The sequence below is a fragment of the Ptychodera flava genome, chromosome 19 (genome assembly GCF_041260155.1).
Source record: "Ptychodera flava strain L36383 chromosome 19, AS_Pfla_20210202, whole genome shotgun sequence".
Taxonomy (NCBI): Eukaryota; Metazoa; Hemichordata; class Enteropneusta; family Ptychoderidae; genus Ptychodera; species Ptychodera flava.
In genome coordinates, this window is record NC_091946.1 from 6,618,565 (window position 1) to 6,645,686 (window position 27,122).

Here is a 27,122-nt window from a genome sequence, read left to right on the forward strand (position 1 = left end):
CCAATTTAATCCAATTTTGAAATGAGATATGGACATGGAATTTTTACAGCCTATTAACAAGGTTACAGATAAGATTTGTACGGCACAATTTTCCTGTATTTGAAGTACTTTTTGAAAATCACATTTTGAAATTTGAAAGAATTTTAATAATTTTTTGATATATAAACCCATGTAAACTCATAAAAACAAATTTTATTTACAAATCCTGCCGTACAAATCTTACAATAAATAGTGTCAACATATTTATAACTAATTTGGTAATATTAATACTATCCAATTATTATTAAATTCAAATATGTAAAAAAAATATGAAAAATTAAATTTTAATATTTACTGGTGTCATATTTCAAAATCATGGCTGCAAATATACAATTTTTATATTCTTTGGAGAAAATATTAAATAAGGGAGTTATCCTGAAAATTTGAACTAAATATCTTGATTCTAACACTTGAAACTTGACATTAACTCTGAGTAAAGAAATGGTGCAAAAATAGCCTTTCCAACCACCTTAAGTCTCCATCTAAATTGATAATATACACAATACTTAAATTGTACTTTGGTCAGTCCAAATATAACCAATGTATCATCTCTCACAGTAGAGGGCTAACTGTCAGCCACAGATATAATGCATACATGTATGGCAAGAGCACAGAGCTGAACTCACATGAAGTAACATTGTCAATGATTTAATAATAAAATACTGCTGTTTTTGTCACGCCCAAACATCAACCATTATGTAAGCTACCGGATATCACTGATGATAATTTGTGAAGTCATCATCAACTTTAATGCTGTTCAATGATATTTCTCCGAAATCCCAGCCCGTGAAAATACTATTACTGTAACAGCCATCCACTTTTGCTAGCAGCAGGCTACTAGTGAAAACACCGGAGCTTTTGCTATATATTTACAAGTTGATGATACACTTACACCAGAACCCTATTTTCTTCAAATGGAAATTCACAAAATTTTGTGATAACAAGTACTCTTTACATTCTGTGTTAAAAATGAACAAAAACTGCACACTTGTACCAACAAATTATGCTGTCAGTGTTTTCAAATGTTTGAGATCTGGTCAAATTTTCCACTACAAAATTGGTGAAAAGATTTCTTGTTATGTACCATTAATTTACCATGTTGAAAGTGAAATAGCGGACAAACATTAGAAGGCAGAGATTATGACTGATAGGGATAGGTAGAACAGCTTTGTAGACAGACTGATTGACAAATTGATGAACAGACAGATTTGCATATGGATGGATAGAAACTGACGTGTAGAGGAAAGCATTACACTAACACACACACACCCCCCCACCCACACACACACACACACTAACAGACAAAATGAGATAGGGTATAGACAAAGAATCATACAGACACTGCCATGCAGATAGACAGACAATCATACAGACACTGCCGTACAGATAGACAGACAATCATACAGACACTGCCGTACAGATAGACAAAGAATCATACAGACACTGCCTTGCAGATAGACAGACAGCAGCCAAAACCAGTGAACAGATAGATAGGTGTCATGGACATTTGGATGAAAAGAGGAACATGGAGAAAATTATTTTTGTCAACAGCTGAAAAGAAAGTGATGAAAGACGGATATAAACACAGTGGGGGTCTTTGTAAAACATTTGTTCAATCTGTCAGAGTTAAAAAAAACAAAGTTCAGGGAGATATTAAAGATGAGGAAATGTAATTACACATATTTTTAAATATTTTTGAGGTATGTTTGAAAATGTTCATGAAAATTTCTATTGAGACAGAAAATTTGTTTCATCAATTAAAAGGTACCAGTATATTGTAGAAACTCTGAATGCGTAGCACTTATACAACAATATGGAAAGTTAGGCACCTCAGCGGTTTGCGATATGCCGATATTATGAGATAGAAAACAAGAGAATAGTACTTAAACTTTGAATAATAAATAACAGTAACAATTTTTTTTTCATGAAAAAAAAAACATGTCCAGTCATATTGTAAAATCTTCTAAAAAGTAAAAAATTGACATTACTGTAACACTGAGTTGTATTTTTAGCTCCGCTGTCAGCGACGTGGAGCTTATCAAATAGGTTGATTATCCGTCGTCGTCCGTCGTCCGGCGTCCGTCGTCCGTCGTCCGTCAACAATTGCCTTCTCCTCTGAAACCACAAGTCCAATTGCTTTGAAATTTTATATGCAGTTCACTTGGGGTGACCTTACTTCAGTTTGTTCAAATCATGGTGATATTTGCATATTTGTATTTTTGGGGCATTTTTTTGTGTTTTTGGTAAAAAAATCTTCTCTGAAACCGCTCGTTCGATTGCTTTGAAATTTGATATGCAGTTTGCTTAGGGTGACTTAAATCAGATTTGTTCAAATGGTGGTGAAATTTGCATATTTGTATTTTTAAGGCAATTTTTGTCATTTTTGGTAAAAAAATCTTTAAAAATCTTCTTCTTCAAAACTACTGGTCAGATAGCTTTTATATTTGGTACATATGTCCCTAGGGATGATCTATTTCAGATTTGTTCAAATTGTGCAGAAATATGTAAATTTGCATTTTTAAGGCAATTTTTGCCATTTTTGGTCAAAAAATGTATTTCTCAAAAAGTACTGGTCTGATAGTTTTGAAATTTGGTATACAGGTTTCTATAGATGAACTAAGTAATATATATTGAATTTCTGATGAAATCTGTAATTTTGTATTTTTGGGGCAATTTTTGCCATTTTTGGTCAAAAAATGTGTATTTCCAAAACTACTCATCTGATAGCTTTGAAATTTGGTATAGAGGTTTCTACAGATAAACTAAATGATATTTATGGAAATAATGATGAAATCTGCAATTTTGTAATTTTGGGGCAATTTTTGCCATTTTTGGTCAAAAAATGTGTTTCTCAAAAAGTACTGGTCTGATAGCTTTGAAATTTGGTATACAGGTTTCTACAGATAAGCTTAGTAATAAATATTGAATTTCTGATGAAATCTGTAATTTTGTATTTTTGGGGCAATTTTTGCCATTTTTGGTCAAAAAATGTGTATTTCCAAAACTACTTATCTGATAGCTTTGAAATTTGGTATACAGGTTTCCATAGATGAACTAAATGATATTTATTGAAATAATGATGACATCTGCAATTTTGAATTTTTGGGGCAATTTTCCCATTTTTGGTCAAAAAATGCGTTTCTCAAAAGTACTGGTCTAACAGCTTTGAAATTTGTATAATGTGATATTTTGAAATTATGATGAAATCTGCAATTTTTATTTTGGGGGGGCAATTGTTGCCATTTTTGGTCAGAATATTTTATTCTCAAAAAACTACTCATCAGATAGCTTTGGTTGACATGTTCTTAGGGATGATCGGATGTGATATATTCAAAGTATGATGAAATCTTCAATTTTGTATTTTTGCAGCTTATTTTAGCCACATTTTTCTGGCCACTGCATTGAGTTATCAAAGATTTCCACCTTTTTCATCAACATGTGTCAAAAATAGTTATTCTGTACATAAACACAGCGGAGCTATATCGGCCGCTAGGTCGCTTGTTATGAGAATCTGTTGGAAATAATTTCCAGAATCTGATTGAATGAAACTTCGTAGGATCTCCTCTGTTTTTCATTCTTAAAATCAATCTGTAATTTTCAGTCTGATTTTGAAATTGGTACACTGGCTTTATGGCAGTGTTGGAGATGAGAGAGGTAATTCAAGAAAAGGTATTGACATCATAGGCCTAGGCTTCAGAATAAAGTGTCCCGCCCTCTGGATAAAATCATGCTTCTGAGTTCAAAAGTACAAAAAGAAGAGAAACGACTCCAAAAGGAGAAATTAAGATGCTTTTATCCAGATATGCTTGAAGTCAAAATAACGAAAATGAAAATTTGTTGAGGCTGCCTGTTCCATTGAATGTGGATTCAATCTTGGATAGCTGCCTCTGAAGCTGAATAAAAAATGTAGAATTCAAAAGATACTTTCCAAAAGAAAAAAAATGCAATGGCGTAGTGTTGAATGTTGAAAAAAATAGTTGAATGCCAAATTGATAGGTGCAGTGTTGAGGCATAACAGGGTCTCATCCATTGAAAATATGGCAAGGTGATGTTGATACATGAATATCTAACTGTACACAATTCACAGTGTTAGATGAGATGATCAGTACAGCTACATGGAAGTGTTATACATCAGCTTGTGAGAGCTGGAACATTCCCTAACAAGAGTTAATTTTCTAGTTAGCAGAATTTAGTCTGAAAATCTTAAAAAAGAAATTGTGGTCATTGCAAGACGTCACATCCCAGTTCACGTACAAATTAAAATTACATATAGATCAGAGAGCTAACTCTTCTTTGCTGGGAAATAGTAATACCTTGGTTTCTAGTCTTGTGATATTAGGATTGACTGTAGGTAGGATAATGCCATTTCATTGTTGTATTCACTGCTGACACCATCCTGAAAACTCTAAGCCCGTCGGCATCATCAGACAAATGCCTTTTTATTTCAAAAGCATCACAGTTCTACTTGACGACAATCAATCAACAATAAATAATTGTAAACTCGCAAACACGACGTTAATCACCCAGTGCAGCACCCCACCAGCTCGGACACAAATTTCTGACATACAGATGGAACAGAGGACCCGCTATTGATGGAAGAAAGCCCATTTTGACATTTATCGTGCTAGCTTAAAAAAACGAGAGCAAGCACAATAACATCAGAAGTAAGAATAAAGAGCAAATCTGTGACTGTTTGCTTTTAGCTTCTACAAAACTGTCAATTGGATGATGTGCCAAAGAATAGAAAGGTTTCCACTGTCCTGTAATGTTAACGCCCTGTGAGTGACATACATGTGAAATATCAGCACACCATTCCGGGATAATAAAACACGGGATGAAAGAAAAAATTAAAACGTAAAAGAGAGGGATCAGCAGTTGGGGGATTATCACCCTCGTTTTGTACAACAGGTGTTGCGGAATTTAACGACGTTAGGGGCAGCCCGGACAAAAGTGATGAAATCATAACATGGGAACCATTGCAGTGGTTTTTGATTGATTATGTGTGTGCATACGCTTACATGGACTCCCTTTTGAAAATTGAAAAGTTGGGCCAGCTTAATTGTCTGCCTGTTGTTAAAAGGCACCACCCATAGCGCATTGTTTTCTGTAGAACGATGGATGAAAGCTGTTCTGGCAAGTTGGACTAGCTTTGGGATTTGTAAATTTTTCATTCATCTCCATTCATTCATTCATTCATTCATTCATTCATTCATTCAGTCCTTTATTCATTTATTTATTTATCCATTTATTTATTGTGTATTGAATCTTTTTATTTCCTCAGCAGCTCACATACATGTATACCTACTGACATTCAAAGCCTAAACAGGCATATGCAATGGCCAGTAGCTGTGATTTATGATGATTATTTTCACTATTTTTGTTTTTAATGTCAACTACACATGTTTTACTGCCCAAAGCATGTAGAGATATACTCAGTATTGAGCTTTTCAGCTCAGCCTGTACATGTGTAGACTGCATTGTTATTGTTGACAAGTGAATTTTGGTCAGAGCTAGAATTCAAATGTAAACAACAACAAACGGTGCATTTTACACTTATAGATGTTGAGTTGACAGGCTAGGTAGTGGATGTTTCAACAAGCTTTATGGAGTAGAATAACTGTTACAATCTGCATATAGAACAAAAATGGCAAAAAAAATCATAAGTTACAACTTCTGGTCCATTAAGTTTTTACAATGAATATTGCTGATTCCTAGTGTGCGGTTGAATGTTTGCCACCGGCTAAAAGCACACACATCGTTCAAATTTTTATTTTCCCTTCATCAATTGGGATGACTTCTTTATAGTTCCTGATATTTTGATCATATTCTTACTTACATTTTTTCATATTCTTACTGGTAAGGAAGTGCTGGACCCCCAATCCATCCCTCCTTGAATCCTATATCATACTTTGATATGAGTATGTCATTCTGAATTTAAAACATGAAAACTTAATCAAATGATTGGAATCAGTTCAGTATAGGAGCTAAACATAGAAAAATGAGTACATTTTGTTGGAGTATTTTGTCTAAAATTCACTAACTGATTATATTGCTTGTATATGCCTTCCGGTAATTTTATATCTTCCATGTAAAAGTCTTCATTCCTTCCATGGAATAAGACAAAGTTATCATAGTTCTCAGTCACTTATTCATATGAGGCTCTGCATTTAACAATGTAAGGTCTGTATATCAAGCTTGGCAAATATTACTTCCTTTGGGTTTCAAAAATTTTCCAGGCACACCAGTTACAATTGCCTGAAGAGTCTACACCCTGCTTAGGTGTAAATCTCCACATGATGTGATAGGTCACCAGGGGGTCAGGGTTCAAAGGTTTAACCTGCTGACCCCGATTCCCTTTGAACAGGTCCACAATCACCATTGATAAGAATGGGTTTAGGGCCAAACATTGGTAACATTGTGAAAGAGTAAAAAGAAGCATCCAAGTGCCAACAGATCAAAAATCTGACTAGGGATTTTTGTTGCAGCCATATTTCAGCCAAATAACAATGGGACAAAGCTGAAAGGACAGTTATCTCATCCAAAACCATCACAGCATTCATGACCTTACTGAACCAAAAGGCCAGTTACAGCTGTAACTTTTATTATTTTCTTGTTATTTTTTGTTCTGTGTGTTAATTGTAAGTTCTTGTTCCACTTTCCAAAGCATCATGTTGTAACACTCACTATTTAGCTTGTCAACACATTGTCTGTACATGTAAAATGTATTGTTGTTGTTTACATTTGAATTCTTGTCCTGACTGAAATTTACTTGTCAACAATAACAAATGCAGTCAGTGTGTACATGTACAGGCTGAGTTGACAAGCTGAATACTGTGTATATCAACATGCTTTGGGGAGCAGAACAAGAAAGACAAGTGAAAAAAATAATCAAAATAAGTAACAACTTCTTGCTGTTTAAATTGAAGGACTGATTCTATGATATCCAATATTATTCATGGCAGCAAAATTTTTGTTGTGGCAACAATAACATTTCTACCGTAGTATTGTTCTGAAGGAATTCTCAGATTGTTTTTAGGTTCTATGATCACCTATGCTGTAATCTTCAAAATATTAATTGTTGAAATTGACATCTCTTGCTTGTATTGGCCATCAGAGTTTGTTGATTAGTCCATAGCAACAATGACTCCATGTGGAGTATGGCTTTGCATTTAAATGAGTAAAAAAATGTGTGTGCAAAGACATTGTAAAGATGTATATATATTCATACGGTATCTAGCTCATTGCTTTACGAGCTTGAGGTTGTATGTGCCTTGAAAGTAAAAGGCTTAAACTCTGCTCAAACTTTGCTCAATGAAACTTTGCATCATCCTCTCATCAAATCAAGAATAAAATTAGGGGTCGCCATGCAAAGTTTTGTACCGGAGAAACAAATTACCAAACATTTATTGATACTGATTTGAAATGCAAAGTGATCGCCATCCCAGTATCTTAATTCTGTGGGGAAAAATAAAATTTCTGATTTTCAAAAAACTAAGATGGTTAAATTTTTTCTTACTACAAGAGTTTTAAAATGAGCCCCCATGAGTGCTAGATCAGACGGAAAATGTAAAAATTTGAGAGTCTGAATATCTGTCCCATAGATAGAGGAGGAGATATTTACATGAAGAATACAAATTGTGTAATTTGAAGTAGATGCCTTTTCAGAGCTGATGAGTTTGAAGTTCCATGATTCTACAGTACTGTTGCATTTTTTTCATCAATCTTTATAATCAGTAACAAAATTGCCCAATGCTTTTTTGTGTGTGCATTGCCGATCTAATTGTGTTGCAACGCTGTCAACAAGAGGCAAAATGCCACGCGCGCTGAAAAGTTCCTTTGGCATCTTGTCTGTGTACGTTCAATCTCGTTGAGTGGGGGAACGCGGAATTCAACGTCTGAATGCCGGGGTTTGTGTGAGATGCGAAGAGGGGGTTTCAATAGTGGATGTCTGCACCGATAAGGAGAGTTATCAAACGTCCAACACGGCTCAGCATCGCATAAACCCTCAGCTGAATGGAGCACAAGAAAAAAATAAGGAGAGAGGGAAAAAAAAATGCTTTTCAATGAAACCCAAGTGTTCCAATGAGATCATATCAGTGAATAATTTTCTGATAATTCCACCCGACATGAAAGGAGGGAAGTCGAATCAGATTGATGTTGTCTAGTACCATTTTCCACAGCAGATTGAACTCCATTGTGTCGGTCAGCTTCAATTATTCCCTGCTCCATGCAGGAAAAATTTCATCTGACTCCAGTAATAAACCGACTTGTCATTTTGTCGTTTTCACGCACCAATAGCCCCGGAAAAAAAAAGGTGTATGGCAGGTAGCATTTGAAAGACAACTTTCAGAAGATTGGTCCTAGTCTTGTTAATAAACCTATTTTGAGAAGCAGTATGACAGGGAGAGCTTACATGATAGAAGTCAGGCTCGGACAATAGCAGTGAGGTGTCGTACGCAATCAGAGAAGCTCTAGATCACTGATTAGTCGAATAAGTCATAATTTTTTACGGTTTCTTTATGATGGGGAGTTTTTGTAATATAGAAACTTCCCCACTCTGCAGCTACCTTTGTGGAGCCGGTGGAGAATCAAGGAAATATTTCATGACCAAACAAAAAAAACATTTGAGGAATAGAAATTGGATTTACCATCACGGTGAAAATGACACGGGGTTTGCAAGTAGAATTAGCATTAGCAATACTGTAAAGACGTGAGATCAGGGATACCATAGACACCAAAACACATTCAATGATTTGATCAAATGGCATGAAATTTCCAGGGAAACCAATCAAATCTGCCAACAAGACACTCTAGCACAAACTGTCTGATTGGCCAGATCAGGCCGTGTGTTTTGCGACTTTTTCATCTGCCTTTTTGTGAAGAATTACTCCAGTACTGAGTATTGGTTTTTACTTTTTTTAGGATGACATATCATATGATTTAGATGTCTTTCACTCCATAGTTGTACAGAGACCTGCTATACAAGGCCATCACTAGCACAACCTAATGCTCATTCAATGTCATATTTCATTCAAATTTTTTCAACTTTTTTCAGAACCAAACTCTTGTAATGTGTAGAAAAAGTAAAAAAACTATATGTCAGTGTGAAACTGATGCAGATCATAGCTAAAAATTTATAACTCACTATTTATTTATTTATTTATTTATCTATTTATTTATTTACTATGTTTTATTTACTATGTTTTATTCATTAGTTGTTTGTTTTCTTTCTGTTTGTTGATTTGAATTCATCACCCAATTCAGCTATTACCTGTCTGAAAATAAACAATTGAGAAGCCAATGGTAAGAAAACTTCATACAAAACTGAAATGAATTGTGTCTCCCTGATCATCCAGCAAAACAGATGGTAGAATTTTCAAAAGGAGCAAACAGTGAGATGCTTTTCACGCAAAGTGGTATTTTATGATGTTAAAATATGCTTGCTTTTAGCTTTTCAGCCATATTTGCGGTGCCGTCATTTTTTTAGAATCGCAAACGGATTGTAGATACTAATTAACAACTATCTCCATTAAAATGCAGGAATAATCACATTCAAGAATTGTGAAATCAAGGTCAGGAGACTGTATCTTAATTATTCTAACTGCCATGGCTTAAATGCTGAACAATTTCCAGTTTCCTTTATAAAGTTGTTTTTGTATTACCATCTTCTCTTCAGTCTCAACTGTTGACAGGCTTGAAATGAAGACTGTCTTTGCAGTGTTGCAGTTTGCACAGTTAACTTGAATATTTAGGAAACATAACATGTACACCTGTTCCATGGTGATGGAACATCGGGACAATGACATTCAAAATGAGATATTTCCATTTCTCTAAAGAACAATTCTTCAAAATTAACAAACAAATGAATAGATGAACAAAATGAATAATAATGAAACAGTAAAAACGAGTGCGTAAGAAAGAAAACAGAATTCTGTTCTAAGCCAATTGCTAAATGTTTTATCTTTCATGAACTGTCCTTACAGGTGCCGGTTGTATTTTATGTATGTATTTTTTTCACCGACAGTAGAGTTTAAATAATGTTCTTTACCACTGCCATTGTCCAGGGATTTGACATCCGTCAGCGATGTTAAACAGTAAAGCCCAGATGAAAAGAAAATTTCAAAGATGTCTCATAATCCAGTATGCATCTGTTTACAACGGTCATATTGCAAGATGACACAATAAGGCCTCCAAGTCATTTCTGAGGCTTTCAACACAATGGGAGCAGATTAAAAAGTAAAATTTTAATCAAAAGGCTGCCGGTCTGCCATTGTTCGATGTAACAAAAGGGGAAATGTTGGGGCTTTTCTTTGGTTTAATGTCAATTCTTGCCTTTCAATATAGGCACAGCATCACCCTGCCGAGAGTCCATAAAATATTTACAGTTTCTGCGATATAGTTTGAGGTTATTATGATTATTCTCTTCTTTTGTAAAGGTGATGCTCATCATTAGTTTTGTTGAAGTATTACATTCGAGATAAGTCAAAATAGTATGATCGATGTTGGGTTTTGTTCCAAGTTGTGAACAAGTGGCTCAGGTTGCCAAGAGATTTATCAGCTTAGACATTTAGAGGAGAATTTTGTTCATGAGTTTGACAGAGATAACACAGATAGGAATATTTGACACAGAAATATCATTATTTTAAGGATAATGTGCATACAACATTTGACCTCTAGTAGAAGTTGTTTAAATGCTTATATTCATCCGCTGTATAATATTGGCTGCATCTTTGGTTAAAAATTTTTCAATTTCCACATTAGCCAACTTGAATATTCTCCAAGAATTTAAATTCTTGGTCTCCAAGCTACATGTAGTCTGAACATGTGAAAAGTAACTGTTGGTTGCTAATTGATGTCCTACATGCGTTGAGGAGGGCCAGTCATTAGAAAGGTTCAGTGGAAGGGGCCTTAACCTTGACCATCCGTTCAGCTGAATTCCCTTCCTGGTTTCTCATGCCACAACACATAGCTCCCTCACTCCCCAGTACCCCTGACCCTCACACTAACAAACCATCCTCCCCAGTACCCCTGACCCTCACACTAACAAACCATCCTCCCCAGTACCCCTGACCCTCACACTAACAAACCATCCTCCCCAGTACCCCTGACCCTCACACTAACAAACCATCCTCCCCAGTACCCCTGACCCTTACACTGACCACTCTGATATACTTCTGATTCCTTTCTCAGTTTTATCTTTGAAGAATTTACAAACAACATTTTCTTCTTCTACACAGTATAGCAAGTTGATCATTCATTCTCATTTATATTATTTAAAGGTCAAGTGATGCTAACTTTTGATGATTTTTTCACTGTTTCTATTTTGTATGTCAGTTGCAAGTTCCTATTCTACTCCCCAGAGAATGTTGAAACACCCACTGTTTAGCTTGTCAACACAGCGTCTATATGTGTAAAATTCACTGTTTACATTTTAATTCTAGTCCAGACCAGAATTCATGTGTCAACAATAACAATGCCTGGGCAGAGTTTGCAAGCTGAATATTGTGTATATCAACATCATGGGACTAGAACAAGGAATTATGGTTGATATTCAGAACAAAAATGGTGAAAAAAATCATCAAAAGTTAGCATTATTGGCCGTTTAAAGATCATGTTTGATGTTAGGATCGAGAAACTGTCCTTCCAGCACAATTCATGGACCAGGTATAATTGTCAACCTAAGTATAGTAATCTGCCACAACATAAACGTTTATACAATGTTAAAGAGCCAGTAGCTGTATCTTTGATGATTTTCCCACTACATGTATTTATGTTTTTTATGTCAATTGAAGGTTCTTGTTCAACCAGAATCGCCAAGGCACATACTAATTAGCTTTTGACTGCAGAACCTCTACCTTTAAATTCATTGTTATCGTTTACATTTGAGTTTTAGTCCGGACCAGAATTTACTGATCAACAATAACAATGCAGTCTACACATGTACAGGCTAAGTTGACAAGCTGAGTACTGTATATCTCAATATGCTTTGGGAGTTGAACAAGAAACTGTAACTGACATACTGTAGTTGACATACAGAACAAAACAGCGAAAACATCATCAAAAGTTGCATATACTGGCCCTTTAAGGCTCAATTATCCCAATTCAGGAATATGAAACCTAGTCTTCCACCCCCATTTTGTAATGCACAAGTCCACTCCTGGCTTTCAAAACAATAGGGTTAACACCATGGCATGCAAGTGACATGGGAGATACACTCTTGTAACAGTGTAAGCTTACAGGTTTCCACTATAGGCCTGTAATTCTAAACCACTTCAAAGTCTGGCCAATGCCACTCGACAAGACTGTCTCAGTGAGCAGGTATGAGATACAAGGTACTCATAATTGAAGAGGATATCAATCCCAGAATTCATTGCGGCAGCTAGCAGAGTAGTCTTCTGTCCTTACATGTGTCTGTGTGTAAGAAACTCAAGACTATTTCAAGAAGAACAGTCAGGCATCAAGCTTTGTTGTTTCAGAAAACAATAGATTTGCGGATTAAGCTGTCTTGAATGCAGTGATATTATTCATGACAATATACCAGGGTCTGTCACATCACGTTTTTGCATTTCAAGAAAATCACAGATGCTGTTAAAGTTATTATCATATTTCTCTAGGGGAAAACAATCTTGGATATTTTTATTTGAGGAGTCAAACAGGTATAAACACAGATGGAGAGAAAGTATGATTTTTTTCAGAGTTCCCTCTTTATATTTGAGCTAAAATATTGGAAAAACTTCAGAGTAAAAAAACTTGCCAGAAGCATGGTATATTGATGCGATTTCAATTAAAATACTTTTTTTCATTGATACGCCAAAAATGATGGCATTGATTGAACAAGCAAGGTATTTGAGATGATCAAAAAAAATCAATCAGGCCGAGGCTTTTAATACATTGATGTGAACACTGGCAATCTATAGAATCCCGGTGAAGCATTTTCTAAAGGAGAAATCAGCGCCCAGCTCACAATAATCAAGAACTTGTGTTAGTTTTAGCGATCAATATGAGTATGAATGCTAGACAAGCTTGCAGAAAAAAAATTTAGTCAGAGTTGAATTGACTCTTTTTTTTCCCCGGCTGTTTGCCATTTCTATTCCTGCAGTTTTTCCTGATGATTGTGGAAGTCACAATGCAGGTATTGGTGAGTCTATTTGCTCAACCATTCACCGAGAGTTCGGTAATGATCAGCATTTTCAATATTCCCGTTGTTTGAGCTCTGCGTAGCAAATAGAAGCTATCAGAGTTCCTGAATACATCCTTTGTGGAGAGCCTTTCCTGCCATCGTACGGCATTGTACGACCATTCATTTACACAATAAGCAGTCCACCCAAACCATCAATAGGACACAATGCACATAATTTATTTTGAAAACACTGAGTGGTGTGTGGGTACGAATTAAAGCGCCGTGACAAAGGCGATACAATTCGGTCTCGTCAAAGAGCATGTCGGAGAAGTATTCTGGTATGAAAGTCATATTAAGGCACCCTGTTTCCTGAAATTTTGCCGGGTGAAATGGGCGGCAAAGTCTGCTTTTGTCAACGGGGCTCATCCGTGTCTTTGCGATTGTTCAGGCCGCATTCATAGGTGTCTCCGAGTGCTGGAGGTTGAAACACTCATCAATGGGGCTCGTCAGCGTCTTCATTTCTGTCTCTTTGAATCTTTTTTGTAACATTCTCCCGAAGTGTCATTGACGGTCGTGAGTGTGAATAGCAAACCATCGTGTTGTTTGATTTTAGCAACTGCTCATGATGTATCGGGAGTTCCTGATTATCGCCAACAAAGGGCAGATTCACCGAGCGAAGTGGGCTTAATTTAATTCTGTCGCTTCAAACGAGCTTGGTGATTCAGGCCCACAATTAGCGCTACCAACGCTCATACAATCATGGAGCAGAAACCGGGAGCTGTTGAGACCGTTGCCTATTGACAGGTCGTACTCTCTCTCCAATCTTTTCTCGACAAATCACAAAGAAGTTGACAAAATTCAACCAAAGGACAAGATTCAATGAGGAGTTCTTGGCGAACAAAAGTTTCCCAACTGACACAAAGCACTATTCATTCCCTTGCATCAAATTTTTAGCTGAATTACCACATACTATTCACAGTCACTTCTCCCCTTTCATATAGAAAGTCACTCAGACTATACATGTGAAAAAAAAAATTGATAAAAAATTTTCTTCCAAAGAAACCAGCTCTCTTTCTCTCATTGAATGAGCTGTGAGAGAAGAAAATCACAAATAAGTCTGCTTTTATCTGTTGAGCTGTCTTCAAAGGCATACGTGAAACGCTGCAATGAATGGACCCCGGAACTTTGATGCTCTGTGCTTAACAGAGGCAGTTGGACCCGGGGGGGTTAGAATTCAGTGAGCTGCGAATTGTGGCAAATCTGCCGAGTTGATCATCCGTGAGTAAGGCATATAAAGACAAGTCATCAGGGAGAGCATATTGCTAATGCCAGGAATAATAACGCTGTATGCTTGTCAGAGGCCGAAGCCTCCCTTTCCAAACTGATACCACTTTCATGGCAAAAAGAACTGAGGAAAAAAGTTTTCCATTCTTGTAACAATTTTCCTTTTTTTTTAAAAGATGAAACTTTCCAGAACAATATGCCGCAGCAGAAGTTAATGAAAAGAGAGAAGTCGTTCCATTTCTGTTTTAAGAAGCCCATATTGCAGACATTGTAAAATAGAAAATTAATATTTTCATTAAAGTATGGATTGATTATACTTGATGACATGAAAACAGTGCAATTGAAAATAAGTATCTAGTGTTCTGCTAAGATGAACTTTGCCACCAATGAAACAAATGTTATATCTCACCGTTCATTTCTTTTGAATCGCTTAATAGAGTATGTTATCATCGTCTTTATTTCACATTGCTTTTTGGTTTTTAGAATTAAAACAACATAAAGAACCAAAACCATACAGTTTTCAACAGTTACATGGCCTATGTCGTGGAGACTTATCATAACAACACCCCCACACAAACACACTGAATAGATGTTCCCTCTGTAATTCAATATTTCCATTATTTTTAATGTTTAGTCAGATCATTCCATTGGGAGCAAAGGGGTGATAGGGTTAACTTGGTGAATGCTTCCTCCCTATCAGAGATGTTGTTTTCTTCAGGTGGTACATTTAGTGTCATCATTATCAACATTCATGAAAATAACTCACACTGACTCCAACCACAGATCGATATGGCAATGAGAATATTAAATTTGTTCATATATGTATTGCACATTCTTGTCGCTTTGTGTGTGACTGGCGGTAACTTGTGGTTTTCTTTTTGTGGAAAGGATCTCAAAAAACGGGACATCCTTGAAAATCACACTTCCTGTCATTATGTATGGTGCAAAATTTGTTTGTGGGGCATAACAGACTGAAAAGACAAGCTGGAAGTTAGTGAAAATTGTAATACTGTCCATGAGAGCTTTTTACACACACATGTAGTAATTACCCATATTACTTTGCAGTGTAATGATGACATGTAACATCGTACATATCTACAATCAATTTTCCCTGATTTTCTTCATTCACACATCAGTACAATGTCACACAGAGGAATTTTTTCTATGATTACTCAAATTTAGATGAATGGTGTTGAAATTGCTCCTAAAAAACCCAAATTATCAAATTGGAAAATTACCCCATAATTTTTGTCCCCAATGCATACCCTTTATCAATCTTAATTTTATACTTGGTTGCCAGAAGATCCGGCACTGGAGAAATTTTGGCAGGAAGCATGATGTCAAAATACATAAGGAAACAACCAGGCTTGGAATTACCCTTAAGCACATCTCCAAAACTTGTATATTTGTTGGTCAGCATTTCAAATGGGCTTACTGATGACTCAGATAGATAAACTTAGTTAAAATTTATAGTGTCTGACAATCTGTGCTTTGATGTGTTTGAATCATTGTTGCATTGAACAATGCTAGTCCATTTTTCACGCGTTCCAATACTTGATAATTAAACTTTTTGAACTGTTGCAATACTTTCGTTGCAGTACTTCATAATGGAAAACTCAAAAAGTTTGACATATGTATTTGTTTTGCTCTTTTTTTTTGTCAGGCTGGATGTATGATCTTTGAACGACTGAATTCGGAGATGACTTTTGCCAATTACGAAGCCTGGCATTTGAACTGCACTTTGAGGTAAAGTGACGTCTATCCGTTCCTTCATCTGATTAGAAATTAGAATTAATTGTGAAAATATTGAGCAATTGCCTCTGTGATGAAAGCCCTAACGAGGGGAAGTGGCCGCAACAAGCTAGATGGGATAATGGTAATAGGCTTGTATCGAATTTGGGGATGCAAACCTGATAAAGATGCGTCGTCAGTCATCAACTGCTAGCGGTCAGACTTAATCAACGAGGCTATGCAAATCTGTTATTGGATTTGCAGAAATATTGAAATGAAAAGACTGCACTATGACGCTGCGGAACGCAATTATGGGATAGGCAATAAAGATGGAAATAAAGACGATAATATCATCATTGACGATTTCACTGTTTTGATAGAATTATGGAAACAGTGAACGTGTGTGTTTTTCATCTGAGTGCGCTTTATCATCAATGTGAATTGGCAGAGAGAACTCGCAATCAGTTGTCATGCCAAATTTCAGCAGATTTTTACCCTTTAATGATTCATTTTGATTTTGAAAACTGCCAAGGAATTGAACAGAGTGAGTATTGCGCGAACACTTTAAGTCAGGTTGACACAAGATTGTTCATCCAATATCAACCATGCCTGGTGTACGTCAAACATTTCAATTTCTATATTGGAGGTGGTGTTTCTTCCTTCAATGCAGTTTTTTGTCCAAATGATGTCATTCCATTTCATCTATGCCCACAGGTGTATATATACCTGTTCATGAGTGCATGTAGAAAGAGGTTTCCGGTTTCCGTGCAACTTTCCACAAATTGAACAGTTATCTGTGAAATTTTCACCTCTGTGATTTTTCCAGTGACATTCCGGTGGATGGTATTTCTGTTCAAACTATCACAGCAGGGCTAGGGAAATTATCACTGTTGGACATTTTTCATTCAGATGTATTGTGAAAGTTGCCCCTGTCACTGTGATAAATAATTACCAGTTATATAAACATTTAGTTTAAGTGTGCGGATGTCAACTTCTTTAGTTGTCCACTTCCTGATCAGTTATTCTATTTATTTATTCATTCATACAACAGTCCACTATTTGCCATAGAGTGGAGTGTCGCAGTTAATTAGGGTGCAAATACCGGTATTTATACTTCGATTTTCATCACTTCTGTTCAAGAAAACAAGTGCTCGTAACAGTTTCTTACACCTCTCCCTAATAATGAAACAAAATATTATCCCTATCAATACAGCGTCTTGCGTAGAATTTCATTCAATGTTTTCATTTACATGGACTGTATAGTCAGAACTATGCAGGTGCCATCAATGAACCATTGAAAATTTACACATATGCAAGCTGTGTAGACCAGGTGAACAACAGGCATTTAAAATTGATAATGAGTTCCAGAGTTTAACAACTTGAGAAATTATGGCCAGAACTGTTAAAAATGCCATATACATGCAAGTCAAAAGGTCATGGTTCAAGATCACAAAATGGGAGTCATTCTAGGTGCGGGACGTGTAATCGAGCGGTGAAATGTGTTCTGACAAACATACGTAATTTATGCTAATCAATGAACTATTCTTGACCACTATTCTAGAACTTAACTTTCAAAAAACATATCTTTTTATGTCTTATAGGTATTCAAGACTAAAAGATATACTGACAAGGACCAACATCAGGAATATCAAGCGTTCTATCCGGTGGCAGAGCCATGGAAGGTCATAGAATCACAAGTAAGGGAAAAAAGTACTCTCTCACAGGGCAACGGGAATTTCAATATTTGACATCTTTTAATTGTTTCTTCGGTCCGAAAAGTAATTTTACCCTCTGAAATGTTTAATCACACTTTTCTAACCATTGCACTCTCCTTTAAACAAATATTCTTCCTGTCATAGCACTCCATGCAAGCTTTCACAGTCCACACACATGTATATACAATAAACACTCCTGATAGTAACAACACTTTACAATGTCTTCCAGTGAAGACGTCTTTCAAATCCACAGTTGTCGGTCAGCCACAACATTCACACATACCGGTACAATTGTTCAAGTCACACTGTCGTCAATTTTTCAAAAATCTACCTGAAGTAGAGAAGGGAAATGAGAAGGGGCTTATATACACTAGCAACGATTAACACTCGGATGACAATGGACTTGACTTGGATTGCATCACAAGTTCTAGCCAATGGCACTTTAATATTAATGATACCTAGATTGATAATGACCTACATTCCATGAAAAGTTCATGATCAACTTTACTCCTGTACATGACTCAGAGGATATTTCCTATCCATAAAAATTTTGGGAGTTGTACAATTTTTGTCAGGTTTGTTAAAAAAATTCTGGAAACAATCTGTATAGCATTGTCAGTGACCATGGTAACAGATATGTGACGTTTACAATATTTCCATTATATGCTGATGTTAGATTAATTTCAGGGCTGAATTAGTAAGAACTATTTTCATATACCTAGATTCATGTACCTGTGTAAAGCTATAGGAAAAAGCGACTCACATCCATGCATAATTGTTTTACGTATCATGCCACAACCCAGTGCCCATATTTGGATGAACACATCGAATTCCAGACATACTTGGAATGTTATAATGTAAACAAAAGTGCACGTGATTCAACAGTTGTAGGTCAGGCTCACCGCTTCCAAATATTGGCAATCTTGTGCATTTCAAAACTAGCTTCACTCTTGTTAGTACGCATGTTGCTATAAGCAAACGTTCCATTTGTAAACAAAGCTAGCACAAGATTCGATCATGTCCTCATTCTGATTGTACCTGCGACAGTGAAGTAATGAAATCAGGTGATATTTCTCAGGGTTACGTTATAGAAATAACGGGCGACGCGCTGACCATTAACGTTTATTTGTGGGCAAGGGCGAGGGAAAGCCAAAAATTAACGGGCGAGGCTTGCCGAGCCCGTTAATTTGGCTTTCCTCGAGCCCACGCCCATAAATAACGTTAATGGTCAGTGCGGAGTCTGTTATTTCCATTATATTATCAACTAAGCGGAGAAACCGTCAAAATTTGGCGGAAATTTCGGAGCGAACGACAACTGGGGCCGGGAAACTGCCGCAATACACGACGCATTGTCACGCGGGCTGTAAAATATTGGCAAATTTGGAAATATTTTCAGAAAAAAGTATCTCAACCTGGCCCACAAGTGCTCCATTTTATTTTGTGATTGATTATGATTTACATTTGAGCTGTAAAGTTACGATACTTTGAGTTGTTAATCTTATTATTCATATTCACGGGCATATAAACAGACCATTACTGTGTATTTGTGGTCAGTCACGTGGTTCAGCTCGAACAATCAAAGTGCGACAGGCAGGGCATGGTAATATAATTTCTGTTATAATCCAGTGTTAACTAGCGCACACTATCAATAAACTGCTTTTTTGAAAGATTTGAAGGTGAACTGAATGCAAATCAGATCAAGCATGATCATGCAATAAATAAGCCAAGCCGTCACCTGTCGCTCAGCTTCAAGTACAGGGTCATTTCATAGTGAAATCCTCACAAACTTAAATGCACAGCGTATCTTTCAATTGCCATTTTTGCTGATGATCGCGTCTTGCAGTGGGTGTGATGTAATTTTTGGAAATTTACACCATGCTCTTCTTCTTACACTTCGATTTGCGTCTCATTCTTTGTTGGTATATGTACATAATACAATTTTTACAGGTAAACAAAAGGTGCCGATGTTTATCAATTCCCGGCAGGATGCGGCCATCACTTTTCTGCAAAATTTACAAAAATGGCAACAAATGTTTGACATTGCATGTATTTCTGTCTCAAAATCTGTGCACAATGTTTTTAACTACATATTTATTGTTCCATAACATGTATGATAAAACCTTAATTACTGCCCTGATATGGGTTTTGCGAGTCCTGGTGGTGCATCGTACGACCCTCCCACACTCAGGTCTCTCTACCGTACAACCTCGGTCCGCAAAACCCATATCAGGGCCGTAAAGATTAATAAGACTTTGTGCGTGCTAAAGAAAAAGATTTGAAATTCTCGTATAAGTAGTGTAATAGCCAAAGCAGCGATCAATACGGATGTCACAAAAGGAACAAAGTTTACACCCTGCTAGGTCATTTCAAGCATGTTTAACAGAAGTGAATGGTGAAGGCAAAACCAATAATTATGGACACAAGTCAACGGGAGAATTTCAATGGATTTACCCCACCCTTCATTAGATGGACATACAACGGTTTTGCATGGCAAACTGAGCCATCAGAAATTGTCTGCCAGAGCGTGCAGTCCTAGCACATGCTTTGGAACATGACTTTAATACATAAATGAATGTCTCCTGCAGATTGGGAAAACCAGATACAGAAGTACGACAGAATGTTTAAATCTGCAGTTCTGCAAGGAGAGTGATCATATTCTTGGCATTCTTTAAAGATCCATTAGCTGTAACTTTGGTCATTTTTTAAATTTTGTATGTTTTGTGTATCATCTGCAGTTTCTGGTTTGAATCCCTGAACCGTGGAGAAATTCCTAATATTTAGCTCATAAATATACCCTATATGAGTATAATCTGCATTGTTATTGTTTAAATTTTGTATTCAGGTCCGGACTAGAATACATTTATCAACAATAACAATGGCCATTTCACATACACAGGCTGTGTTGGCAAGCAGGACACCGGGCATTGGTCATGATGATCGGATTATAGTAAAATTCTGTAGTTGATACATTGAAACAGGGTAGTGAAAAATTAGTCAAAAGTTACAGCTAATGTCCCTTTAAGCGTCATATGTACCTAACCAGTCTTCACTCCACTGTCGTCTGTGCAAAAGCACATCATGTTTGTGTAAGGTTTGTACTATCATCGGCCACCTTAATTTATCCTGGTCTATCATCAGTGATGTTTGCAAGTTCCTGCCAAAAAATCACCAATCCCAAATACTTTCATATTTGATTGTTATTTGGCAGGGCTTACAGGATAATGTCGTTCAAATTTATTCATAGTTTGATGAAATTACTGAATCAAGATGCTTTTCATCCAAGGATGTTTATATGATATTGTATTGATACAAAAGTTAGGCAGATCCTTTGGATTATTGCATTCAAATTTGTTGAAGCATTCATGAAATTTGAATGTTATAGGATATTTTGTTGTTAGAGCCTGGTTCAGTGGTTTTGTCCAGTGAGTTTAAAGATTTGCCTTGTCTATTCAACAGGGGTGACTTCATACTGCCATGGTGATTATCTTTCTGTTGTTTTGCATCAAATATCACACAAAAGTTGTACATTGTATTGGTAGTAAAGCTGCTTTTTTGAACAGTGAACACATTCACAACCATGTATCCCATGATTCATCATTCCTTTGGAAATTAAGACACAGTGTCATTGATGAGAAAAGCCATATTGTTGCTTTCTTTCCTGTGAATATTCCATTGAAATACTGACCCTCACAAAGAGTTCAGCCTGCACACTGAATTTATAGGGCAGGTCAAGGGTCAAGTGGTGGTTTTATTGCATGTCAATCAGCAGTAATCCTTTCATCCATCTCCTCATTGGCTGACAATAGCCCTTCTGATAACCTCTGACCTCACAGTGACCTTTCTTTGCCTAGTAACAGTGTTGCAGCTGCCATCTTCAATGCAAATACTGAGCAACAAAGATTGTAACCAGTCGACCAGTCAACCAGTTGACATAAAAAGCATGACCAATATTTCATCTGTCAAAAGTGTGTTTGATTTTAGGAGATCAGAATTGTGAAAAAGAAATCAATTCTTAGGCTGCTTTTGAAAATCATTTCTCAATAATTTCTGGAGTGAGAGAAATACTCATCACATCTGCAAAAACTTGGGGCATTCTCAGTTGCAAGTTTATAAATACATCTGCGTGTGCACGACATGTGGGACACTACTGCTAGAAATGTGGACAAACTTTGGCAGTGTTGCGTGTGTGCATGGCTGTTGTTGCAGCTTTCAGTCTGAGTCAAATATAGTTTCTAACGCTCGTCTACCATTGGCAGTCATCAATTAAGGTACATTTTTGTTGTTCCTGAAATTGTGTGATTTCCAATAATGTAATCTAAATTATCAGACAAATATTTATTTTTGCATCATAATGAGTGACTTCATCTGGAAACAGTCCATAATATTTTCATGTGTGTCCATAATGTTCCTATGTTTATCAATGGCCATAGATTATGTTTGATCTCTGCACTCTGTGCACAATGGATTCAAATTCTCTCTGCTAGAGTCTTGTACAATTCTTATAAACTATGTTAGAGTTTAAAGAGCCCATGAAACACTCTTTTTCCCATCTTTTATCTATTTGAAGCACATTATTGAGGACTATAAAACCAAATTACTGAGTTGACCAAAAAGATAATGCATGCACCTGGCAAAATTCACAATTTACAGATGACATCTCAAGAGGGACCTGACGCTGGTGATTTTGCCAGCTGCTAGGCCTGTAGTACCATGTACTGGTAGGACGCAGCACCTGGAAGCTTGATGGTACCACCAAACAGAACAGCATAGTAGACTAGCTGTTATCATATTCAAGGCAGAAATCATAGTTGACAGTCAACAAATATGTATTTACACCCATGCGTTCACCATCACCCATATTTAGATCTTTCAAACAAAAAAGCTTTTTTGATTCAAAAAGCAGGATTTTTCCTGCAATCCTGCCCTTCTCAAAGTTAATTGATTTTTCAGAAAAAGATATCTTCTCCAAATCAGAAATTTGAACGTAGTTGTGCATGTTTGAACCAGAGACCCACACTACTTTTAAAAATCTATAGCATGACACAAATGATTTTTATAAAACATTTCTAAAAGAAGTTAAAACACACAAATTTTAGTGGCAGATTTCTACCATGGATGTACGGTACGTACCCTGTTTGTGGAGCCAACCAATGCTTACTAGTGGCCCAATAGTGGCATTTAGACCTCTCAATGTTTGGAAACATGCTCATTTCCAATTTAGATTTGTGATGTATGACTGATAAAACTGGCCAACATTGGTCAAAATGTCACCAAATCCAGCGCCTTGATCAATAACTGATTATTTGTCGAAGGGTAAACTGAACATCACTATATCGTTTTCCTAAAGAGGTTGCAAACTGCCAACTTGGAAACTTATGAGTTTTTGACATGTACAAGAAAACTTTCGTCAAAAATGATATCTTGTATTGTTGTTGGGTGTTTCTAATCCAGCCATGTCACTGGGACGGCAGGTGTGAAATAGAGGTAATTTGTGTAAATACCTAAAGATTGTGCAATCTTCAAAAAAGTGAAAAATGTAGACGGGGCAAACTTCTGGAAAGTGACCATGTTGCACTTTTACCCAGCAATTGTCTCGCAAATAGAACAACAAGTGACAGATGAAATGAATATGTTGCATCCAGGGATCGCACAACGCCATGTGCGATTAATGGAAAACTCAATATTGATACGTTGTAATTACTGATGTTTTTGAATTTCATGGTAGTTGTTTGTGACATTCTCTTTGCCTGCCAATGAGTATTATACATTTTTTAAACATAGACAGGTTGTTCTGATGTCATGTCTTATATCTTCGTACACATGCTTCGTATACCGGTACTGTACCGTATGTGCACATTGTATGATGCGTCGCCTGCATCCATTACACATGTCAATCATGACGAGGTGTGAACAGCATAGCCATCGTCAAGTACGTATGATCACCTTTTGTTATGTTTTCATGGTATCCATGACAAATATCTCTGCGGGAGATCCAGTCTGTTGACCAAGGCGTTGCTCTCACCGTTGATTCTAACCCAGCAAAATGCTGTATTTCACTGCGATTTTGGGGATTGAGCAGGACTTGAACCTACAACATTTGCGCAAGCCTAGATTGGCATATTGCATCCTCATAAATTTCAGTGTCTCCGACATACCTGTTATTGAAGAACAAGCTGACATGTACTCTCATAACATGATGTGCCTCTCTGGAAACTTTGAACACTGTAAAATGAAGCTTGAGAGTTTTTCTCTCATACAGGGATACATGTCTTGGAAGAATTCACCCAACAGTTGAGATTAAGTAGAACTCTTTTTTAACATTCTTTGAAGGCATTTTTTTCTAACAGGAAACCAGAAACATCACATCAATCAATCAATCAATCAATCAATAATGAATCAATCAATCAGTCAATCAAATAATCTGGATAGTGCCAGTATCCCATGTATCCACAGTTCAGATGTGCTGAACTGTTATGAAGTAAATGCTTCAGAAAAACAAGTAAGTTTTAGGTTTTTTCTGCCGTGATTGGCTGAGGGCTTTGTCTAAGTTCAAGAGGCAGTTAATTCAACAATCGAGGCGCGGCGCATGAGATTGATCGTCCACCGTATGATTCAAGATTGTAGCTTGGTTCCTTCAGTAGGCATTTAGTAGATGAACGCAGAGTCGTGTAGGTTGGTGCCAGTCCGTTGAGTGTTTTTCAGGTAGAGAACTTTGAATTATATACCACACTGCTCTCAATTAATTTTTTAAAACTCTCTTCTTGGTGTGGGTGATAATGTCGTGCAGCGGTATTCCGTGCGTAATCCTTGTTATTACTCAAATTCAGTCCCCAAACAGAACGCAAAGGAACGTCAGAGCCATCCAAGATGGCCTGAGAACTCGTCATGAATTTCTCTCAAAACTTCACACTGTGCATGTTACTCCCTTGTGTAGTTTTCATTCATGCGAGTGTCTCGCAACACCTCATATTTTGTCCCCTAGAGGGATCGAGCCAAGAATAAGAATAGATCTGAACAGTCAATTAAACCCCTAGCTAATCAATCTGTGAATCCACCTTTTGTGTTTCTTCCTGAGACAAAAAACTTTTATAACAAAATCTGCCTTCCAAATCAAAAGCAGACCAAAAACAAAAGACTCAACTAATTTTCCTACCAATAAAACAAAAGTAATCATTTAATAAGCAACTTGAAAGCTACTTTTACAAATTACACAAAATTGAGAAATGTGAAGTCAAATTTGTGTGTGCCAGTCTTATTTGAGGAAATTAAACCTCATTTCTCATTAAAATTTTTATTGCCATAAAAATGTGATATAAACCTTTCATTTACAAGCAAGCAATAAATATGATAATGATAGTAATTTTTTAGCTACTATAGACTATAGTCTATAGAAGCTATTGGGATGGGTATCCGTCCAGCATGCGGCGTCACTCTGTATGTATGTATATATGTATGTCCGTTTGTGAGGATGTCCATCCACTCAAATATCTTGAGAACCGCAGTACTTACAGATTTAATATTTCTTGGGTAGGTTCAAAATATGATTATGAGAAACAATTTTTTTGTTTTTTGATACTGTTGAAAATATGCAAATAAGCTCAAAAAAAGGCGATTTTGGTAAAAAATCTTCTTCTTCATAACCACTGGTCAGATAGCTTTGATATTTGGTATACAGTTCCCCTGGGGATGACCCAATATAGATTTGTTCAAATTGTGATGAAATATGCAAATTTGTATTATTAAGAAATTGTTTTGTCATTTTTTGTCAAAAATTTATTTCTGCTTGGCTGACAGCTTTGATATTTGTATATAGGTTCATAGGGATGACCCAACTAAGATTAAAAATTTTGTTCAAATTATGATGAAATATGCAAATTTGAATTTTTAAGGAATTTTTTGTCATTTTTGGTAAAAATTTATTTCATCAAAACCGCTTCTCTGACAGCTTTGATTTTGGTATACAGATTGATAGGTTCATTGAACAACTTAGATTTGTTCAAATTGTGATAAAATATGCAAATTTGTATTTTTAAGGAATTTATTTGTCATTTTAATGCAGAATCCTTGTACTTTACTTGAAGTTTACTTTTCCTGGATGAGGTCCGTTGTGTAAGTTGGTCCAGTCCTTTGGGTGCTTTGTAGGTGGAGAACTTTGAATTATGTTTTCGACTGCACCCAATGAAGCTTTTTACGACAGGTGTTATGTGTACCGGTACTTGTTTCTCGGTGTGGGTGATGATGTTTTGCAGTGGTCAGTGCTCTGTGCATATTCCTCATTACTTTAATTGAGCAACAGAAAACAAAGCAAATGTCTCCTGAGCCATCCAACATGGACTTAGAACTCGTCATGAAGTTCTCTGCATGGCCCCCGCAAAACCTCACACCGTGCATCTTACTCCCTCGCGTAGTTTTTGTACGTGCGATTGTCTCGCAACGCCTCATGTTTTCTCACCCACGGGGCCAAGAATGCAAGAATAAGAATAGATGCTAGCCAATCACACCTGTGGATTAACCTTTCTAGGTGTTTCCAGAGAAAAAAACTTACACCAAGTCCGCCTGTCAAATGAAAAACACACCAAAATTAACTTATTTTCCTACCAGGAAAACAAAAGTTATCATTTAATGAGCAACTTCAAGGCTACGTTTACAAATTACACAAACTGAGAAATACCAAGTTATATATGTGTGTGCCTGTATTTACACCCGTGGCCACCTTAGTGTTGATTAAGCCTGTCTGGTGCAAGCAGAAATTCTGTTTGTATAAACGAAACAAAGTGGTGGTCGGTGTAATAAATGAAAGGTTCACTATCGGCACCCCACTGTTAGGATTGAGATAACGTTCTTAGACTACTAAAATGTCTCGCTTGCCCAATTCAAATTGATGACAACACTGCACTGTAGACACGCTGTAAGTCTGCACTCCGACAATGAACATCAATAACAACGGTCGCTAATATCATAGGGGCAAATACTTCAGTGAGGACGTAGCAAGCTTGATTGTTCAAAATATAAGATATTGTGGTGGCAATTTGGCATCTAGCGAGGTACCACGAGCAGCTACAAAAAAACAAGCAAGCGACCGTTTTAAGATAAGCGTGGAGGGAGCCAGAAAAGTTTGGAAGAGATATACATGTATCAGGACAGGTTCCCTTCAACCTGGATGAGAAAAGTGTCGTTCATGGTCACACACCAAGTGAAATTGGAGTATAAGTTTATTCACGGTTTGTAGGAAA

The 27,122-nt window shown here is 36.6% G+C and overlaps 1 long non-coding RNA gene across 1 annotated transcript in view; it reads left to right on the forward strand.

Moving 5' to 3' along the window:
- Positions 1-27,122, forward strand: part of LOC139118457 (uncharacterized) — a 79,473-nt gene that overhangs the window by 12,006 nt on the left and 40,345 nt on the right. Inside the window, exons 4-5 of the long non-coding RNA XR_011548733.1 lie at positions 16,107-16,189; positions 17,776-17,871. This is a non-coding gene — a long non-coding RNA (uncharacterized lncRNA). The remainder of the gene's footprint in view (positions 1-16,106; positions 16,190-17,775; positions 17,872-27,122) is intronic.